The 18233-nt window shown below is 49.8% G+C and overlaps 1 protein-coding gene and 1 long non-coding RNA gene across 7 annotated transcripts in view; one reads left to right on the top strand and one right to left on the bottom strand.

Annotated features, from left to right (window-relative positions):
- Positions 1–18233, bottom strand: part of Lar (tyrosine-protein phosphatase Lar) — a 219864-nt gene that overhangs the window by 184286 nt on the left and 17345 nt on the right. The window lies entirely within an intron of this gene.
- LOC143375016 (uncharacterized) overlaps positions 1907–18233 on the top strand; it is a 29502-nt gene continuing 13175 nt past the window's right edge. Inside the window, exon 1 of the long non-coding RNA XR_013086785.1 lies at positions 1907–2485. This is a non-coding gene — a long non-coding RNA (uncharacterized LOC143375016). The remainder of the gene's footprint in view (positions 2486–18233) is intronic.

Genomic DNA, 18233 nt, shown 5'->3' with positions numbered 1-18233 from the left:
CGGGTACGAACAAAGGAAATGGTAAAGCTTGTTGAGCGTGAGTCGAACGCAACTATCGACACGCGCCATTTACCAGCGGCCGCGGCGTTCTCTCCCCTACGTGGAAACGTGAACAAAAAAACTCACAAGTTTCCCGCGAACATTGCTAAGGATCACACTTTCGTCGCTCGCCTCGCCTAGTCCTCGCTAGTTCTCGCTAGTTATTCCCTTTCCTTCCTTTGCCACGGTGCATTCTCACTGCCTGCCGGCTCGTTCGCGATCGCAGAGATCGATTTGGAAAACTACGTCGCCGAGCTCGTTCCCGAAAAGTAGCCTCTCGATGTATTTCCCCGGGGATCCACGCACTTCTTCCCTGCTTTCCGCCACCGTTCCCTGGACCTGTTCGCTTTACCATCAATTCTCTCTCTCCCTTCGCTTCGCCTTTACGGCGAGTCCAACGGCGTACATTGATAAGACGTATCGGAGCAGATGGAAAAAGAGGTGGAAAACACGCGTCTGCCTGCTTTCGCAAATCTCTCAGCATACCGTTCTCTTCCGCAGCCTCCTCGATGGCCTCCAAATGTTTACCTCGACTCTTTCTTTCGATGATTCCACGACCATCCCATATCTTGCTCGGTTCTCCGCCCGATAGGTAAAACCTTCTGGGGTCTAGAGGCTCGTCGAAACGTCGACCCGACTTCCGGCAGGTACCTTCGGTTACATCTTCCCACTGGTCGCGTTTGGTCCTCGTCCTTCCCTTTCATTAGACTCGCGATTAACCACGTCTCCCTTCATTCTGCCCCCCTCGATATTTCGCTTTCGCTTCCTTCCTTCGTTGCTTTCCCAACTCCGCGGCACAAGTACTTATTGTTCGATCCAATCGAGTCCTTTGTCGATGCACTGTCACACTTGGATCCTTGAGATTGTCGGATGTACGAGAGAAGGTCGGGACGGTTACGCCTTAAAAAGTCGACCAGATTCGCGGTAAACTATGAACGAGTCGGATAGGGAAGTTTCAGGGTCCGATGGCTGCAACTTTAGCCAGCTTCAAAGCGCTGCGAGTCCTACAGTGAACCTTCTCCCTTCCCGCGTCCTTTTTCTTTCCGACCGTATCATGCTTAAAGTAAGGTCACCTATTTTTCCGGTCACTTGACTCGTTTGCGTCTAGTCTTCCTTCGTCTTCCCGCAAAATCTTCGGGGGGATTCCCGATGGGTTATGATCGGGTTAAACGGCTCGGTGCACGTTTCGCGAGTGGCGATGCTGCTGGCTTTCCCGATCTCTTGCTCGGCACTTCTGCTTCTAAATGCTCTTATTTGCCTGCAGTGAAACTCTTACGTCGCGAAATGCTACTGTGCGCTGTAAAACTGGGATTCTCCGTGTTCGGCGTTTCCTTGGTCGTGACACTAATCCATTCGACGGGAACGAACACAGGCGGGATCGGTTAGAGCACGTGCGAAGCTTGCAGCGAACTCGCGATATTTATATCAAATAAATTGCAAAATATCTCGCGAAAATACGAGGCCACGTTCGGGGGTACTTTTCTGAACGCGCGCTGCGGCTTGACTGACTCACCCCCATACCCCGCCACGAAACCCCCTCGCGGCCTACCGTCGAACTTGGCGCAAGCGCGTCATCCCCTCTGGCACTCGGCGATCTGACCACGAAACGCCTACAAATTCGCGCCACCGTTGTCCATCCTTTCCAACAACTTCTACATTCTCCACCGGACACTTTGAACTCGTTGCAGTAGACACTGGAATATGTGCTTTGCGCCGTTTAATAATCGCTTTCGTTATCAGGGTGGTATCTCGTCTCCTGACCAACAACCGTGCCACTCGATTTCTTGTTGCTCCGAACAATAGTCACCGTGGTTTTAACGAAGACCCGTGAAAACGAACGGAGAGTAGAGAGAATGAGCGAACTAGAGAGCGAGAGAGAGAGGAACGGAAGATAGGAGAGAAAAGAAGAAGGAAACGGAGAAAAGCGGCGCAGAGAGGGTGGTTTCGGCGCTGGTTTAAACGCGACGCATGCGCACCTCGGCCGAGAGGATCCCTCCGGGGTGAGCCGCCGCCGTACTCTGGCCGACGTATCGCAGTTTCTAGCTCGATGTTTGTCCGCGTGGTACTCCCAGGGACGGTGGTGTCCGCGGCGACCACGAGGGTGGTACCGGGACGCGGAAAATAGAAAGAAGAAACGAGAAACGATCCGCGGAAGAACGCGACACAAAGCGACCATGGTGACCGCGTTGCGCGCAAATATGTATACACCTGCCAGCCGAGGGGACTTACGCCAGGAAGAAAGTCTCGGCTCTCGTAAGTCGATCCGTCTCGGGACGCGATCTTCGACGCTTGCGCCCCTGGTCGGTCCTTTCTTTCTTCTGCCTCGACGCGCGACTCGGGTCTTTGGTCGTCCAACCATGGATCTTGGAAGGCCCCTGGGAGTACGACGAGCTTTTCCATCCGACGAAGAAACCCTCCCCGGCAACGCGATACTCTTTTCGAACCGGTAAGTGGTCAAGCGTGTCTACTTGTTACAACACTTGACATTTCTCCTTCCTTTATTATTGACCACTCCTTGTCTGGATCACCGTCAACAGAGTCCTTCCCAGCCCGCTCAGCCACCAGCAGCGTTCGAAAACCGTGCTCGATACTCGAATTTAGAGTCGACACGATATCGGTTGTAAGAGGGATCGATTGATATTTACGATGTTAGAGGGAATAATCGAGTTCGTTCGCGGTTGTATTCATTGGTTTAGTAACAACTCTCGTCATTCTCTGGTCTATTTAGTCGTCATTCGTCTAGCAAAGTGCTTATATACACCAATTCGCAGCTGGAATATTCGATGCGCATCTGCGAGCGTGTCGGTATACTCGGTAAAGCACCGTACCCCCAGTTACTTGTCGAGCAAAGGCCGCGTTCAACGGGCGGACCGTCGTTACTTTCGCCTCCGATTATATTATCGACCACCTCTAATTTTTTAATAACACCCAGAACGCCAGCCACCCTTTTCGTTTACACTATCCGTTACAACTTGGCGAGCGAGCGGACGAGGAAAAGTGTAACGCCACGATGGGCAGCAGCGTCGATGGTAATTAAATTAGCACCGCATAGCCATCGCAACGTTAAGACGTTGTAGACTCGTGCGATTAATCGCTACCGCTTAATATTACAGTAACTTGACCATTAGCGGCCGTGTCGTTGGAGGTAAGAGAACGCGAAACAATTACTTAGTTAATACGGTAACTCAAGCTCGAAGAGCGCGACACTTTCGAAATGCAGTCGGATCCAGGTGACTCGCTTAATAATTGTGAGATTGGAAAAATCAACAGACGACGAGCTACGAAGGGCAGTTTTAAAAGAAAAAAAATCCAAAGCCCGCGTAATTTAACTGAATATCGTGACCGGCGCGCCGAAACTCGATGATAAATCCTTCGGTAGCTACCTTGCACCGCGGCAACTCGTTTCTATTCTTCCATCGGAAAATCCACCTACTCTCCCTCTGTTCCAGACAAAAGATGAGAGTCGGGCTAAGAATAAGTATGCGAGGGGAAACGCAGTTCTCGAACGGGCGGCGGAAGGGTTGAATTAAAACGAGAAGATAGATCGAGATGTGCGGGAAGTGAGATCGGTGGTAGGGAATATCGGGCTGCAGAGGGGAGGGCAGTAGGGAAAGTCGAGTCCGTTCTTTGCTTGCATCTCGCGTGTAACTAAACTCACCCTCCCGAGTATCCTGTTTTACGAGCGACCGTCATAGAAATACAAGGCCGATAACGACGAAGCTTTGTTCCAGTCGGCGATGCGCTTCGCCGATGGAAATCGGCGGCGTCGAAAAGCACCGCTGATATTCACGCCTGTCACTCGATAACGTTTACGATAGGTTTTCCGTGTTTTTTTCACTCTCGCCTCGAAACTCCACGCTGATACGCTTATTCGGAATTACGAATTTATAATCCGGATCAACGTATTTCGAAACTGAAAAGGGGCGCGTCGGCGAGTTGTACGGAATACCTGCGTACACACAGTGGGATTCGAAGGGATTTCAACCGAGGCATGGTAGCTGGATCAGATTTACAATAACAGATCACGAATCCCGATAATAGGGACAATTGATTTCGCGGCTTTCTTTCATCCTAATGCACGGGATCCCTGGCAGCTCGCAATCAGTCGTCGCGACAGTCTCTGAAATTGCCCAAACTACGTGCGAATGACGGCACGACCCCGGCCCGCGCCGCGCCCGTGCATCTGTTGAGGGAAAAAATGGGGGAGAGCACGCAGGCGAACGTTGCGCGATGATAACGGCGGTACCGTCGACAACGGCCATGTAAAACGTCGCGGAACAATCGTACATCGCGCACATTCTAGTAACTTATGAATAAACATTTCTTGGCGCCACCCAGTGGAAAATTACTCTCGGAAATGTCCCTATCCTTGTGACGTATTCTCTTCCTCCATTTCTTTTCTCTCCTTCCCTCCTCGTATTCCTCCCATCGCGTCCTCCTGGTTTTCTCCTCGCCTTCCCATCGTTTGCCTCCGAGCAGCACCCCGGTCCGCCAGCGTTGGCTGGCGAAATTCAAATTTTTTTTTTTTTTTCACGGAAAAATCTTCCCTCGACCACCTTTCGCGGCGTCGTGCAAACTGCAAAGCCGATGGAATCCACTTGGCGCATTCAGTGTTACAGCTTGTGCTTGTAAATTATAAATCGAGCTCGTTTTACGCCGACTATTTAGTAGAACATCGGGGACCGTTTCCGCGATTAATGTTGACACCAGTTTGGTCCGGTTTGTTAATTAGTTGATCGTCGCGTCGCGTTGATACACACCCGTGATAAGTAGATACGATATACCGGGCGCGGTAACTGTGACCGTGGTAAAAGTGAATTTGTCTCGGTCGTTGTCGATGCACTTTGGTGTTTATTCGCTAAATAGAACCGCCTGGTCAATACGGACCGGATCCGATAGAATAATAATAATAACAACAACCGTGCCGTTTGCTGCAAATCCCTGGCATGCGAATATATGAAAAACCAAGCCGTCGGGGTCGCGCGGGGTGAGATCGTCGCGGTACGCGTCAGTCTTTGAGAGTAAATTACGCGCGTTTCAATTAACCACTCCTCCACTGGTTTAAATATAATTTAGCGTCGAACAATTCGTTAAACTTCTCCGTTCGATTCAGCGTGAGGATAAATTATTCTCTGTACCTGCGGCTCGTTTGTCGATGTAACGAGGGGTTTCGTTCGCAACAAGCGACTCTCCATCGAACGCGCATTAATCGCAGCGAAGCCAACGAGAATAACTGCTGTTGCAAAAAAAATATGTGATTTGGGGCAGGGTTTCGAGGGAAGGGGGGGGAACTCGTCAAGCTGATCAACTCGACTCCCCAAGTACCGTGACGCTTTCCACCTGACAACGATTAAACAGAATTTATTTCCACGCTGGGAAAGTAACGCCTTCGGATAACGTTTCGAGCGATCGCGTTTTATTACGCAGTAAATTCACGGTAATCATGCGCGTGGACGCGAGAAACGAGTAGGAAAGCGGCAAAGATTTGAGTCCCACTATTTCGCATTTAATAGCCGCGATCACGAAACCAGGTAAAAATCAAGACGCGGCTCGCGCACGAAACTCGCAGAACCACGCTGCGAGAACGAAAGCAGTTTAAAAGTCACAGTCTCGTTGTGCTCGAGCGGGTCGATTTAATTAGCCGAATGCTACGTAATTGCACTGGCAACTAGTAACCGGAGAGCCGTATCGTCTTCCCGACCGATACCTATTACGTTCGAAATGATAATTGCGACCCATCGTCGACCATCGTCGGGTACCGCGGCTAATCGTGTCGCACGATGTAAATCGATCGGGAAGGCTCCGCGTGCAAATCGATCCGGCAAGAAAAGAACGGGACAGGGCAGAAGGTAAGAAGGGAGAAATGTCGCGACACTGGTCCGTAAATAATTCGCGTATCTGCCGGCTTTCGCGCCCACTCCGATCGAGAAATCTACTCCGGCGCGTGGTGTTCTCTTCCTTCGACGGTGATTCAAAGAAAAGCTGATTTCGCGGGATGCTCGGGAGGGCAGAAAGGAAGGGAGAGAGAGAGAGAGAGAGAGCAAAGAGACGGGGATAGCCGGTAACGAACCTTCCTCCACGGTTGGTACTTAGAAACGTCGCGTCTCGAGACCCAAACGGAGGATGAGAAAACGAACGAAAGAGACCAAAGATGTAGAAGGATCGGGCTGAAGGGTACGGGACGAGTATCTCCTGTCAAAGGCAACGGTAAGGAAATTTTCGCGGAAAGGAAAAATCTGTAACTCGACGGGAGTAGCGCGGGGAATCCAATTGTCAGTGGCAAAGGAAACGCGCCGCCCAGCGCCGTACCATCATTGCGGGACAGACCGAGACGGACCAATACGGACCGACGGCGACGCAGTCCCAAGTTTCCAGGCTGTCCGCACGAACAAAAGAGAGTCCGATGCTGGCCTCGGAAAACAGATTAAATCGGCATCTTAATGATCCCTAACACGTGAGTTACGGGGGTGGTAGATGGTAAATCACCGATCAAAGCGAGTAGTAGTAACATTGCGCTGCTGGCTGCAAGTTCAAAGTCCATGTGCATACCATCCACTGCCTCCCTCGCGTGCGTCGAAACGACGGATTCTCTTCGCGTTCGTATTATACACCGTGGCTCGATCGAAGATCCGATGCGGAGCGACGAGGTGATTGACGGTAATCGATCGCCAGTTCACTGGTCATTTCGCACTCTATGGGTAGGTACCTAAGTGGCTTTCTTCTACGCATGATATTTCCATTCGACCGAAGTTTGGAAAGAAGGAGAAGGTTCGGGGAAACGAAACCGGAGGATCGAATAGAAAGCAGCGTAACGCGCAAGCGGATGCTTTTAACCCAGTTCGGAGTGGGTATCTCCGCGATCCTGTAACTCTGCTCCTGCTTGAATCTACGCGCATTTCCAATCAGTCGATTGCAACATGCTACGTCGGATGCGCAACCGTACACGTGCCAACGGTTTCGCCAACAAACAATCTAACACGAATCTCTAGGCTCTACCCTTTCATCGCTCCCTTCCTCGCGCATTTGGCTTTCAGTTTACCAGCAACCAGAGATCGATATCCGTACCCTCTTTCGCTACCGATCCTGCCACCGCTTGGCCTCCCCGAGAACGGAATCTGTGAGGAAACAACAGTAACCGACACTTTTAACGCTAGGATCCGCGACGTTGGAGGGACCAAGGCGAAGACGAGGGGTGATAAGGTCGTTTCATTGAATTTCTCCCCGCTAAGCAATTAAGTGGTAGTATAATTGCGTGGTTATTAGAGTTTCGAGGATCCAGGCAAGTTGAGCAGAGGAATGAAAATTTCACTGCACTCTGACGGTTTCTCGTGACCGTCGAAAAGACTAATTAAAATCTGGCGTCAGTCTCGCAGATCGGCCGCGGCCGTTTAAAAGTTTGCTGCTTTTGGCACGAGCTCGAGCAAAAGCGGTACAAGTGCCGAAGCGATGTTTAATATCCGTTTCCGTAACACCCCGCTGCTGTTGCATCGGCGGAATCGGTGGGATAGGAATGTTAAAGCAACGACGACGAACGCGTGTCGGCCGTAACGCAGCAAGATCTCTCTTGTTTACGCGTTTCCTTGTCGCGTGAAAAGACGGAACGCACAAGTGGTAGTAAAGGGAAGTGGATGATACCGAAGTGGAGGCTCGCCCCTTTCCCTCTTCCTACGCGTTACTCCTCGTTTTCTTTCTACTTACGCCTTTTTATCTCTACTCCCCTTTCTCCTTTCATCTGCCCCCTTTTCTCGCGCCCCTCTCCGCGTCTCGTCACCATCTCGTTCTCTCGTCTCAACGTGTCACTCGTAACAAGACCCGACAACAATACTCTTCTCTTTCCTTTGTCCCGAAATTCTTTGCTCGGTCGAGGCTTTGTGTACTCGTCATCTGTATTAATTAAAAGTTTTTGAAGGCCTCTCGTATCCACCGTTAGAGCCTCGGAAATGCAGACAACAACGGCTGCTACGAGTCGCGACTCGCGAGGCGACACTCGACGAACGCTCTCCGGTTGCGTCGCGTCGCGTCGTTTCGACGCATGCCAGTTCGGCCGTGCTTTTTCCTTTTCCCGGCTCCTTCTTGGGTCGTAACCTCAATATTTCCCTTCGAATCACCTCGGAGAACGTCGACGCAGCATCTGGATCCGATTCTCTTCATAGCTATCCTTCTACCTGTCTGAACCGAGCCGAGAAAGTTGAAGACTCGATGAAACCCGGCGACGAGAGTCGAAGAGAGGTGAGGAAATGGAGAAAAATCGACGATCCACGGCGACGCAGATTTTACCATGAAAACTTTTCGAACCGAGGCGACTGCGAGCGGACAAACTACTTAAGGCGACTAGGCAGTCGAAAAATCGATTTTTTTCATAGCATTTTCCGAAAGTATTATTTTTTCTGAATAAAATGCCGCTTAGATTATATTAAAATTCGCAAATTTGTAGATTTGGCAGCTGAAAAGGTCAAACATCGCCTTTGCCCAGGAGCTTTAAACCCCTTTTTCTCGATTTTTTTTTCTTTTGGTTTTCGGCTTTTTGCGAATGAACGGAGGTTCAGATCGACTTGAAAAAGTTACAGAATGTGTAAAACATGCGCCATTTCGCGCCAAACCTCTGATATGGTCCGTAAAAATTCGAGATTTTCATCAAAAAAGTAAAAAGTCGTGGATTTTTAGGTCGTGTTTGCGCACTACTAAAAATCCACGACTTTTTACTTTTTTGATGAAAATCTAGAATTTTTACGTACCATATCAGAGGTTTGGCGCGAAATGGCGCATGTTTTACACATTCTGTGATTTTTTCAAGTCGATCTGAACCTCCGTTCATTCGCAAAAGCCGAAAACCAGAAGAAAAAAAGATTCGAGAAAAACGCGTTTAAAGCTCCTGGGCAAAAGCGACGCTTTAGGTTGCCGCTTGACCTTTTTAGCTGCGAAATCTACAATTTTGCGAATTTTAATATAAACCAAGCGGCATTTTATTCAGAGAAGATAATACTTCCGGAAAATACAATACAAAAAATCGATTTTTCGACTGCCTAGTCCCCTTAAGTACATATCAGAGAATCTGGAAGCGAAGCAATTCTTATCCGTTTTACCGTGTACATATTACTTCGACGTATACATATTTACAACTCGGCTCTGAAATAGTTTAATAGTGCCGTTTCGTTCTCTGCATCAGTGCCCACGTAACGGCCCTAACCTCTTGCAAAAAGCAATCGCTATTTAAACAACCGCCGCTGTAAACAAAGTATCGGGGCTACTTCTCGCACAAGGAATAAACGCGCCAAAAATGCTGTTATCGGGCGAACGAAAAAATATGATACGCTAACGCTCGGTCGTATTTACAAACGAAACCTTCTATCTCCCTCACAGAAATTTTTCGAAAGAAATTTTTTCTGTGCGCTTCCATTTAGCTGTTTTGGAGTAAAAAAAAAAATAAACCTTCTGTCCAACTTCGTGCTTTCCTGCCGCTTTATTTATGAATTTCGCAGCTGTCCAGGTTTTGCACTTCCCGCAAGATCAATAACCGCCTTTTTGCCCAAACCGCAGTCCAGCTCCGCGTGCTTGGTTTCGCCAGAGTCAAGCCGATTTACTTCTCTATCCAGCAATTTACAATATTTGCTTATTCGAATAGTGCCGGCCTCCCTTATTTTCTCTTGATACTTGCCACGAACGCGTCGCATGTATTATACGCTTTCACAGCTCCCCAAATACCGTGCATCCTCGTTTTGGCGTGCTTCGCCAAAAGATAGCTGCCAGGCGGCAACGAACAACGATACGGATTAAACTATTCATAGCATAAACAATAAGCGTGTGTGCTGGCGCCTGGCGCACACCTCTGCTCACCGAGCGGTCATTAACCCATTATAACATCACAACGCAACATCGCCGGTGCACGCTAAGCTTAGCGACGACACGAATTTTATCGGTTAAAGGTAGTCCATTCCGCAGCGCGAAAAAGGCCAGCGGTACTTTTATTTCGCGACACGCCTCGTTACGCCTGCCTCGTGCCCAGCGGTTAGCAAGAACAGCCACTAATTAGAATTTCATTCGTGAACGGTTCCATCTGCTAGACACCGGCACCGGTAAAGGCACTCCCCCGCAGAAAGGCGCAGGCCACTTTTTCGCATTTTACCTACTTTCGCTCTTGCGTCTTAATCGACGCAACATCCGCCCAGGGTCCAGGCGAGACGGAGCTGAGTTGTACATATGTGGGTACATAGTTACGTATGTACATTGCTCCGAAGCCGCACATGCGAGGAAAAACCCCGTGGACAATTTGTCCGAGTGAACGTCCAGTGGCAAGTAGAAGGCAACTAGGGAGGATGAGCGTGAAGTTTCGGATAGAAGTCAAGCCTCTCCGCAGCCGTTCGAGATGTCACTATATACCATTCAACCGGCCACCAGGGCTTTTCAAACTATTTTCCAAAAATGTTCCCACCCGCCTCCCCTGCCGACCCCTCTGCCGTTCTCCTCTACTCTTCCTTTCTCGTTTTATTTATCCCGTCCCACCTCCATTCCAACCCGTATCCCTTGTCAGCCGCTCCCAGGCGAAAACTCTAATGGAATTGTTCCATCGAACGATATCCCACGCCAATTCTGCATTTTTCATCGGACACTGGCCATTTGGATTACTGTGAAACTGTCCTCGACGAAATCCGCCAGACACCGACGAAAAAACAATTCGATCAGATTCATCTTCGAACCTAGGCCGGTGGCGAAAAATATTCATTGGACGAAAGGTGGGCGACAGGCACCGTGTCATTGCGACTACTTAGAAGGAGCACTCTGCGTTATTATTTTTTTCTTCCTCTTCTCAAGGCGAAACAATGTCGAATGCAAAGAAGAAAGTGGCAGCATAATGCTCGACGTAAAACGGAGCAACTTTGCTACCGCACGATAGAATAACGGGGGACCCCATTATGCGGCATCCGCGTCGTCGTTAAGCTGCTCTAACAAGTAACGCCGATGAAAAACATTCGCAATTAAATTCTTACACAGGCAACGAAACGCGCTTGAGGAAAGTAGGTGCATATTGCTATTGGTAGCAGTGCATTATAACTGTAAGGCTCTTCTTCGTCAAAGTCTGCTGGTCGACTAAGTAACTGTGCGCTTTTTCCTGCTAACCTCGTCAGTACTGTTTCGCGCCGAATGAGTGAATCGCTGAATGCATAAAAGAATGGTGGAAAGAGCGAGAAAGATGGAAATTTGGGCTTCTGGAGTGTAACTCACTTTCACAAACTACCGCTTCTTCCTGGTGGATTTGCAATCAGTGTACGGAGACGTTTGTTAAGATTTCTACGATGATCGACCAACCGTACACACCACCGAGATGTGGCCTGACTCAACCCATATGGTCGCTGATCCGACGTTTAAGCGTCGTTTCGTATAGATCGAGGGGACAATACATAAGCCTTCGGGCTGTTTCGTCGTCTTTCACCATTCTATCTGCACCCTCCTATCGCGTTGATTATACGCCCGACGTTTCTCATGAAGAACGAATTAACAGTGAGTGGGAAACTGATTCCGTCGAATAGCGCGCGAAGGCTAAGCGTGCAAGGATCGCGTGGTCTCTATTCACACAACAGTTATTAACCTCTCGTTTAATGAAAATGCAGCGTTACTAAATGTTTTCATCCCCCCCCCCCGTATTCAGGGCTCATTGATGCTCACGTTTCAACGATAAGCACATTCGGCTATTGAGCCCGCGGTGAAAAGCTCCAGCTACTAGCCCAGAAATCTTTTCTGGCCACCAACACTGACGCGCGGGCGCGGCGAACACGAGAACGAAGCGGATGAGCTGATTACTCCGGCTGTTGACTCCATTTCAATCAACCGCGCGAGTCCGCCGACCACGGGCGCAGGGAAGAAACAATCAGCGATCGAAAGAAAATCGTTTGTGCCCTCGTACATTTGCCCAACTCGTTGGGAGTAGTTTTTCCAGCGACAAGCTGAAAAGGGGAACGAGGAAGTTGGGAAAGTAGGGGACGAGCCGTGTGAAACCGAATCCCATTGAGGGCGAGTTTATCGAAGGAACGGCGCGAGTTTACGACTCGCGATACGTTTCCCTTCTGAAGCATGAGAAATCTTGTTGCGAGACGTAAATCGGAAAAGATTACGCTTCCCTCTCTCGTTTCCTCTTTCATTCCGGGTCAACTTGCAGAGAGGATCCACTTAAGCCGATACGACGAGAGGTACCGTATTAAAAAGCAATTTATGCGTACAAGAAGAATGGTAATGTCTCGTGCCTTGCATCGCGGCAGAACCGTTCGTTTCAAAAGTTTCCGCGACGATTGAATTTTACGAGGTCGCTCGGAATCCGGGAACTCGTTGGGAACGAATAGGTCGGCGAGGCGAGCGAACCGCCAAGAGACCAAGAATGACGGGCCACTCGACGAGTTATGAAAGGCAAACAGATTACAAAACGAAGCGCGGACAAAAAAAAAATGCGATAAATTTCAAAAGCTTTATTAACTGTTCGATGAAAGGGGTGGGGAAAAAAGAAAACACTACTGGTCGAGGGTGGGAACGATCGCGTGAATTTAAGAGACCGTCGCTCTAAGCCTCTGTCGCGGTATGATAAAGATGGGGGGAAGGGGAGAAGGAGAATGGAGAGGAAAGAAAGGAGCGAGAGAAAGAGCCGGAATACAAGCGGTGGCGCGGTGACTGTAACTTGGAGACTTTCTAGTCGTGCCGTAAGACCAGTGGCCTTAAAGAATTCATGAAAGCTAAATCATTTTCATCGGTCGCCTGGTCGCGGTGAAGGCGCCGAGGTTTTCTTAATGTTGCGATATTTTACGCGAAAACTCTTTAAATCTAATATATTACCGACAGTAATTAAATATAAGTTACATCGAGACAGAGGCTGCGCGGTAAAGTATAGTCTGCGGGAGGGCAAAAGCGGTGGTTGGAAGAACGAGCGCGGCTCGGTCAACACTTTGCCTAGCTTGAAAGTGGAAAGTTTTGACGGCTCCGCGAACGAGACGCGCCGTCATTGTCGGCCAATACTTTTTGGGCACGAATGAGCTGCAAAAATGTTCGCCAACCTTGTTGCTCCTCCGACCGCCACCGAGCGCACCCCAGTTCTCTCTTGATTGCTGCATCACAACTTTAGGCAACGCGAGGCGATATTTCACCGGTGCACTAGCAAACTAATCGTCATCAACTGTATTCAACCGGCGAGAAACTGGCCGAGAGTGTACACTCTTTGCCGTAGTCACCGCTCACGGCTCAGCTTCGTTCAAGTAACGCCGTCCGCAGCTCGGAAAACCTCTTCTTACTTACGTTCTATCCTTTAGTCTCTTCTAAAAAGCTGACACGACGCGACGGCCAGGCCGCGGCCCCACTCGCCGCCGCCTAGTTGGGATTTATGTGTGTCACGACTGCCTGTTGCTCGGTTAGTCAACTTGCACGCGCGTAAGCCTCGGCACGACGAGAGCCGACGTGAAAACGTTGATTTTCACACGGCACCGGGATCCGAGACGGTGGCCGACCAGCGACGTCCTATTCCACTGAAATCCATCAGCCCGGCCGAGACTTACGCCGACTACTTTCACTGCGACGCGACGGCAACAACTACTTCTTCGGAAACGTTACCTCGTTCCACGAAAATGGGAAGCCGGTGGGGAGGAACGAGGAAAATTACTTTGGTCTTCGAACGTCGAGGGTGCAAAGTTTTTAATATCCAAACGTGATTTAAGACCCGCGGTTAATTAAATGGAAGCCAAGTGTCTGTATAAAGGGAGGGAAAGCCGTTCGCGGAACGGTAACTTTAATTTTATAACTTTCTTAACGAAACGTTCGTTTTTAGTGCCGCTTGCGAGATTCAACCTACCTTCCATCGGCGAAAACGCACGCGTCGCAACCGACGAATTTTCAACACTTCCCACAATGGAAAATGGATGGAAAAAAAAAAGGAAAACGCGTGGGCGAGAGAGGGCGAAAGATAAATCACACGCTCATAGCTACGATCAATCCCAGCGTCTAACACGGACCGTCTTTCGTATCTAAGCTGTAACTTAAAGTCTGGAAGGGGGAACATGATTCCCCAGAATCTCCAGCATCTCCAGAATCTCCATCTTCGAAGGTTATACGATCCTTTTTTGATTGCCTACGGTAGACCCGTCGCTTATATTAGACGAATCAGAGTTTCTGCCTTCGAAATTTCCATCCCCTGGTAGGATTATCTTGCCAGTACTTGCCGATCAACTTCCTCCCGCTTTCCGTCTATCATATTCTCGCGAAGCCGTCGCATCGTTCTGCGCACAGCCCGGATATCTAACACAGCTGCGTATCGCACAACTCGAAGGCTGAAACGCGGAGTAAGAAAATTCATCGGCACGCACTAAGGGCGACCAACATAATTTCCATAAAGTCCCCCCCCCCCCTGGAAGTTCTTGTAGAATCGTCGCCCGACCGTATTCTCCGTCCTCGATACATACATACATACATATATGGATATCGAAATGGATCGAGGTACTGGCATTAATTCGGCTGCACGAGGTATCAGCCGTGAGTGGTATCTAAACATGCTAATCTCTAGGAGCGTCCATCCCGGTTTAGCATCCTCCGATCCTCCCGTCCCTTTCTGCAACCGCAAAATCCGTCACGGAAGAAACTTCCCCTGGGGCGCGTATAAATGGACGCCTTGGGATTGGACCATCGAGTACCCGGCGCCGCGGTGGTGCGGGGCAGCAAGTCCTTCTGCAACCAACTTCCTACGCGCTTAAAAATCTGGAAAATCTGGAAAATTGTCTGGAGAGTCTGTCGAGAATTGTATTGCCGGTATTTGTACGAAAACATTGCCTTCGAGCAACTCGCTAATAGCATTAAAAACGACACGACAACGACGTATTTTAATTCAATCTACTCTGCTCGCGTTCCGCCGCTAGTACCGAGACGAACAACAAACACGAAGGTGAATTTTTAACGACACAGGCAAAGGGTGGGGCTCGCAGATTTCACGCAAGTGGAGTTTGCTGGCGCGCGTACTTTCGATCGAATCACTGGATAATTTCATTTTTCGACCCGCCCTCGGAATAACTGGAGTAGAACTCCGCAAATCGAGTAATGAAGTGGTCGCGGGTTTTCTGCTGGTAACAGCGGATCGCGGTCGCAAGGTATACGAAGATAATTAGTACTAGAGCGGTATATCAATTAGAGCAGCTACCGGTAGAGATCAAATCGTTTAGAGTCGCAGCACGCAGTTCATTTGCACGGCGAAACGCTCCCTGACTACCTATCGCAGAAACGTTCTTATAAGAGGGGCACGATAGACCGTAGTCCGCTTTGTATAAATGTACTTTGCTACGCTATTAAAGGGCAACGGGGCGGTATTTTTCAAACGCACCGAATCGCTCGTAGGTGCTTCCTTCTGCAGAGAAATATCCAACGCAAAATCTTAGGATCGTTTGACCAAAGTGCGAAGACGATGAGCGCAGCCTGCGACTCAAGTGAAAGCTACACGTCACGATGTAGACGCGACACGCATGGACTTTGGAAGGGTCGAGGGGAGGCACTGTCGGGCTAGTATAATTTTGTTTGTTTATGGCCGAGCTGCTGCTCGATTTTTCACCCCTAATGGACGCACGCCAACTGACAAACGGCTCTACTCGTCCGCTCCCACCCCTTTTTTTATTTATTTTTTTTTTTAAGACAATCCGTCCTCCACTTCTGACTAAGGGAGCCAACGCCCGCTAGCTTATTCAACCCGCTTAGTTAGTGTCGGACGACTAACGAATTTTCAACGAAACACACGCCTCCTGTACTCTGCACCGACTTCGATGCGCCCCCGAAGAGTAACGAGCGGCTTTGTTCCGTCGAAAGAACCGGGATGAAGGCGAGGAAATCCGTACGCGACAAGCAGAAAAAATACGAGGAGAACGGAGTAGAGGAGCCAAGCGAAAAGTTTAATTTCGTAAGAGTATCGGTTCGTAAGGTCTTATAACGCTGGCGTTTAAACTGCGTCGTTGCATCCAACACTAAATCATAAGATATTAGAGGGTGTAGCCAACCCTCGTATACCAGACAGCGGCCCCTCGCACGAATCCTTCGCACCTTCCCGACCCGACCGAGGGTAGAACCAATTTTTCTCTCGACTGTCGCGCCGAGTTACGAAGAAATGAAGCTAGCCTGCTCTCTGCTACCCCTGTCTGCCAGCTGCGTCTTCTTTTTCTCCTCTATCCTTGCCTTCCTTTTTCCTCCTGTTCCGCCTCGCACCCCCCCGTTCGCCGCTTCGCCAACTGGAGAACTTGCCTCTCTTCCCTCGGAGCTGTCTTCGAGTCAAGGTGGCACCTTGGATACGTCGCGTCGACGGTTTTCCTCTGCCGTCGCAATCGTTCGCGCAAGACGGCCCCTCGTGTCGACGGCCGACTAACCCCCATCGTCCCCGTTACGAGTGTCTCTTCCGCTTTTGTTTCTCTTCATACAGCAGAGAGCCGCGCCGTTTCGAAACCCCTGACGCTCCGCCAGACCCTTTGGCGCGTCAAGGGAACTTTCCAGAAAATCGCGCAGCTAACGCCTATCATCGAAAAATGTTTGCAGCGATGGCGATGCAAGTGTATCTGGGCGGTGAGCTGTAGCTTCGAGGTCCTATCGATTCTCGGATTCTCGATTTCTCGAGGAGCGATACGAGCACACGAGCGTACAGGAGCGCACGAGCAACTTGCCCCCTTTGGCCGGTACGAGAAACAAGCGGAACCGGAAGAGAGAGAGAGAGAGAGAGAGAGAAGGGCGGCTGCCTGAGATACGTCGGAAACGTACGAGGAGCAGACGAATGTAACGATTACACGTACAGAAGGAGGTACTTAAATGAAAGGTAGATAAAAATAATGGTGCTCTTTCGATCACGGGGAACGCGAGAGACCGTGCGATAAGAAGGAATCGAGCTGGAGGAATAACGAGAAGAGACTCGCTCGGCCGCGCTCCTTTCCATCTCTGCTCGTTTTACACATTCGCGTGTCTTCTATTGCCTCCGCTAGGAAATTTCCAACTCAAGTGGCTCGCTGTCGAATCGGCAGTGTACGCCTTCCGTGTGTACCTACGCCCCCGCACACATACGTACAGGCGAGGAAGTAAGCGAAACCGTGTTTCCTCGTCCGAGGATAAATAGACTCCAGATACGGCCCCGCGTTCAGCGTCGCAGCGTATTAACGTGGAAATCAACGTCGTTCCGGAATAATCAGAATCTCAGGTGATGTCAGAGTATCGTGCGTCGCGCCGGTTCATAGCGCCGGGGATCGTCGAGCGAGCGCGAATAGACGCTGAAACTGCGGGACGTGTAAAGCTCCGTTCATACAAGGGAGGCGTTGAGCGTTGGGCGTTAAGCGTTAAGCGTTTCGTCGTCTCGCAGTCTGGCCCATTGTGGCCGCGGTATTAAATTAAACGCCGAAGAAACTACTTAATGCGCGTTCCATATGCAGATTCACGTCTCCGCCCGGGCTTCCACGCCCTCATACACGAGGCAATATAGCCTCTTTGTATCCATTTTATGATGCCTGTTGCCATAAAGTCTTACCCACCTAGAAAATTTCAGTGTACCGAAGCCACTCGAGTCTTCTTCCCGATGCCGAAGTCTGTCGACAGTTTCCTCGGCTAAAATTAAACAATAACTCCTTCGCTCCAACAACCCCACAGAGATTCCGCTTTTTTCCCCCTCCCCCCCCCCCAAGCCCTCCATCGTAATTAGAAGCGCTCGCTAACGGACAAGATTCGCCAAAGAATCGTTTATCTATCGAGTCCGGAGCAGCTGCAGTGTCGAGCCAGTAGGTACTTCACTTTCCAATAAAACCTTAAATTAAATCAATCTGGAGGATAGCGCGCCGCGGCATACGAACAGGGATCCTTTCCATATTTCTAGCGAACCGGCAATCCAACTTAATTCCATTGAAAACTCGCCGAACTGTCGATTGGCGAGCTTGGGACGCTCGATAATATCGCCACTAAATCCATAGCTGGCAAAACGAAAACGGTTGATTACGGTCGATTGCGATTGATTACAGTTCGTTACAGGTCGGCAATCCTTTCCCCCTTATCTTTCAAAACTCTACAGCACAGGAGCCCCCGATTGGCAAAGCGTGTGTTCGTGCATACACTTATACACAGCTACGTCTAATTCAGAATAACACTCGCACGTTTTATCCATCTTCCCTGTGCGCGTACAGTAAGGAAGATGCAGCTTTCGCCGATGTCCTGTTCTGCCGCGAAGC

This window comes from Andrena cerasifolii, chromosome 12, assembly GCF_050908995.1.
Source record: "Andrena cerasifolii isolate SP2316 chromosome 12, iyAndCera1_principal, whole genome shotgun sequence".
NCBI classification, from domain to species: domain Eukaryota; kingdom Metazoa; phylum Arthropoda; class Insecta; order Hymenoptera; family Andrenidae; genus Andrena; species Andrena cerasifolii.
The sequence above is the reverse complement of the archived record's forward strand: the minus strand, read 5'-3'. Positions and strand labels throughout refer to the sequence as shown.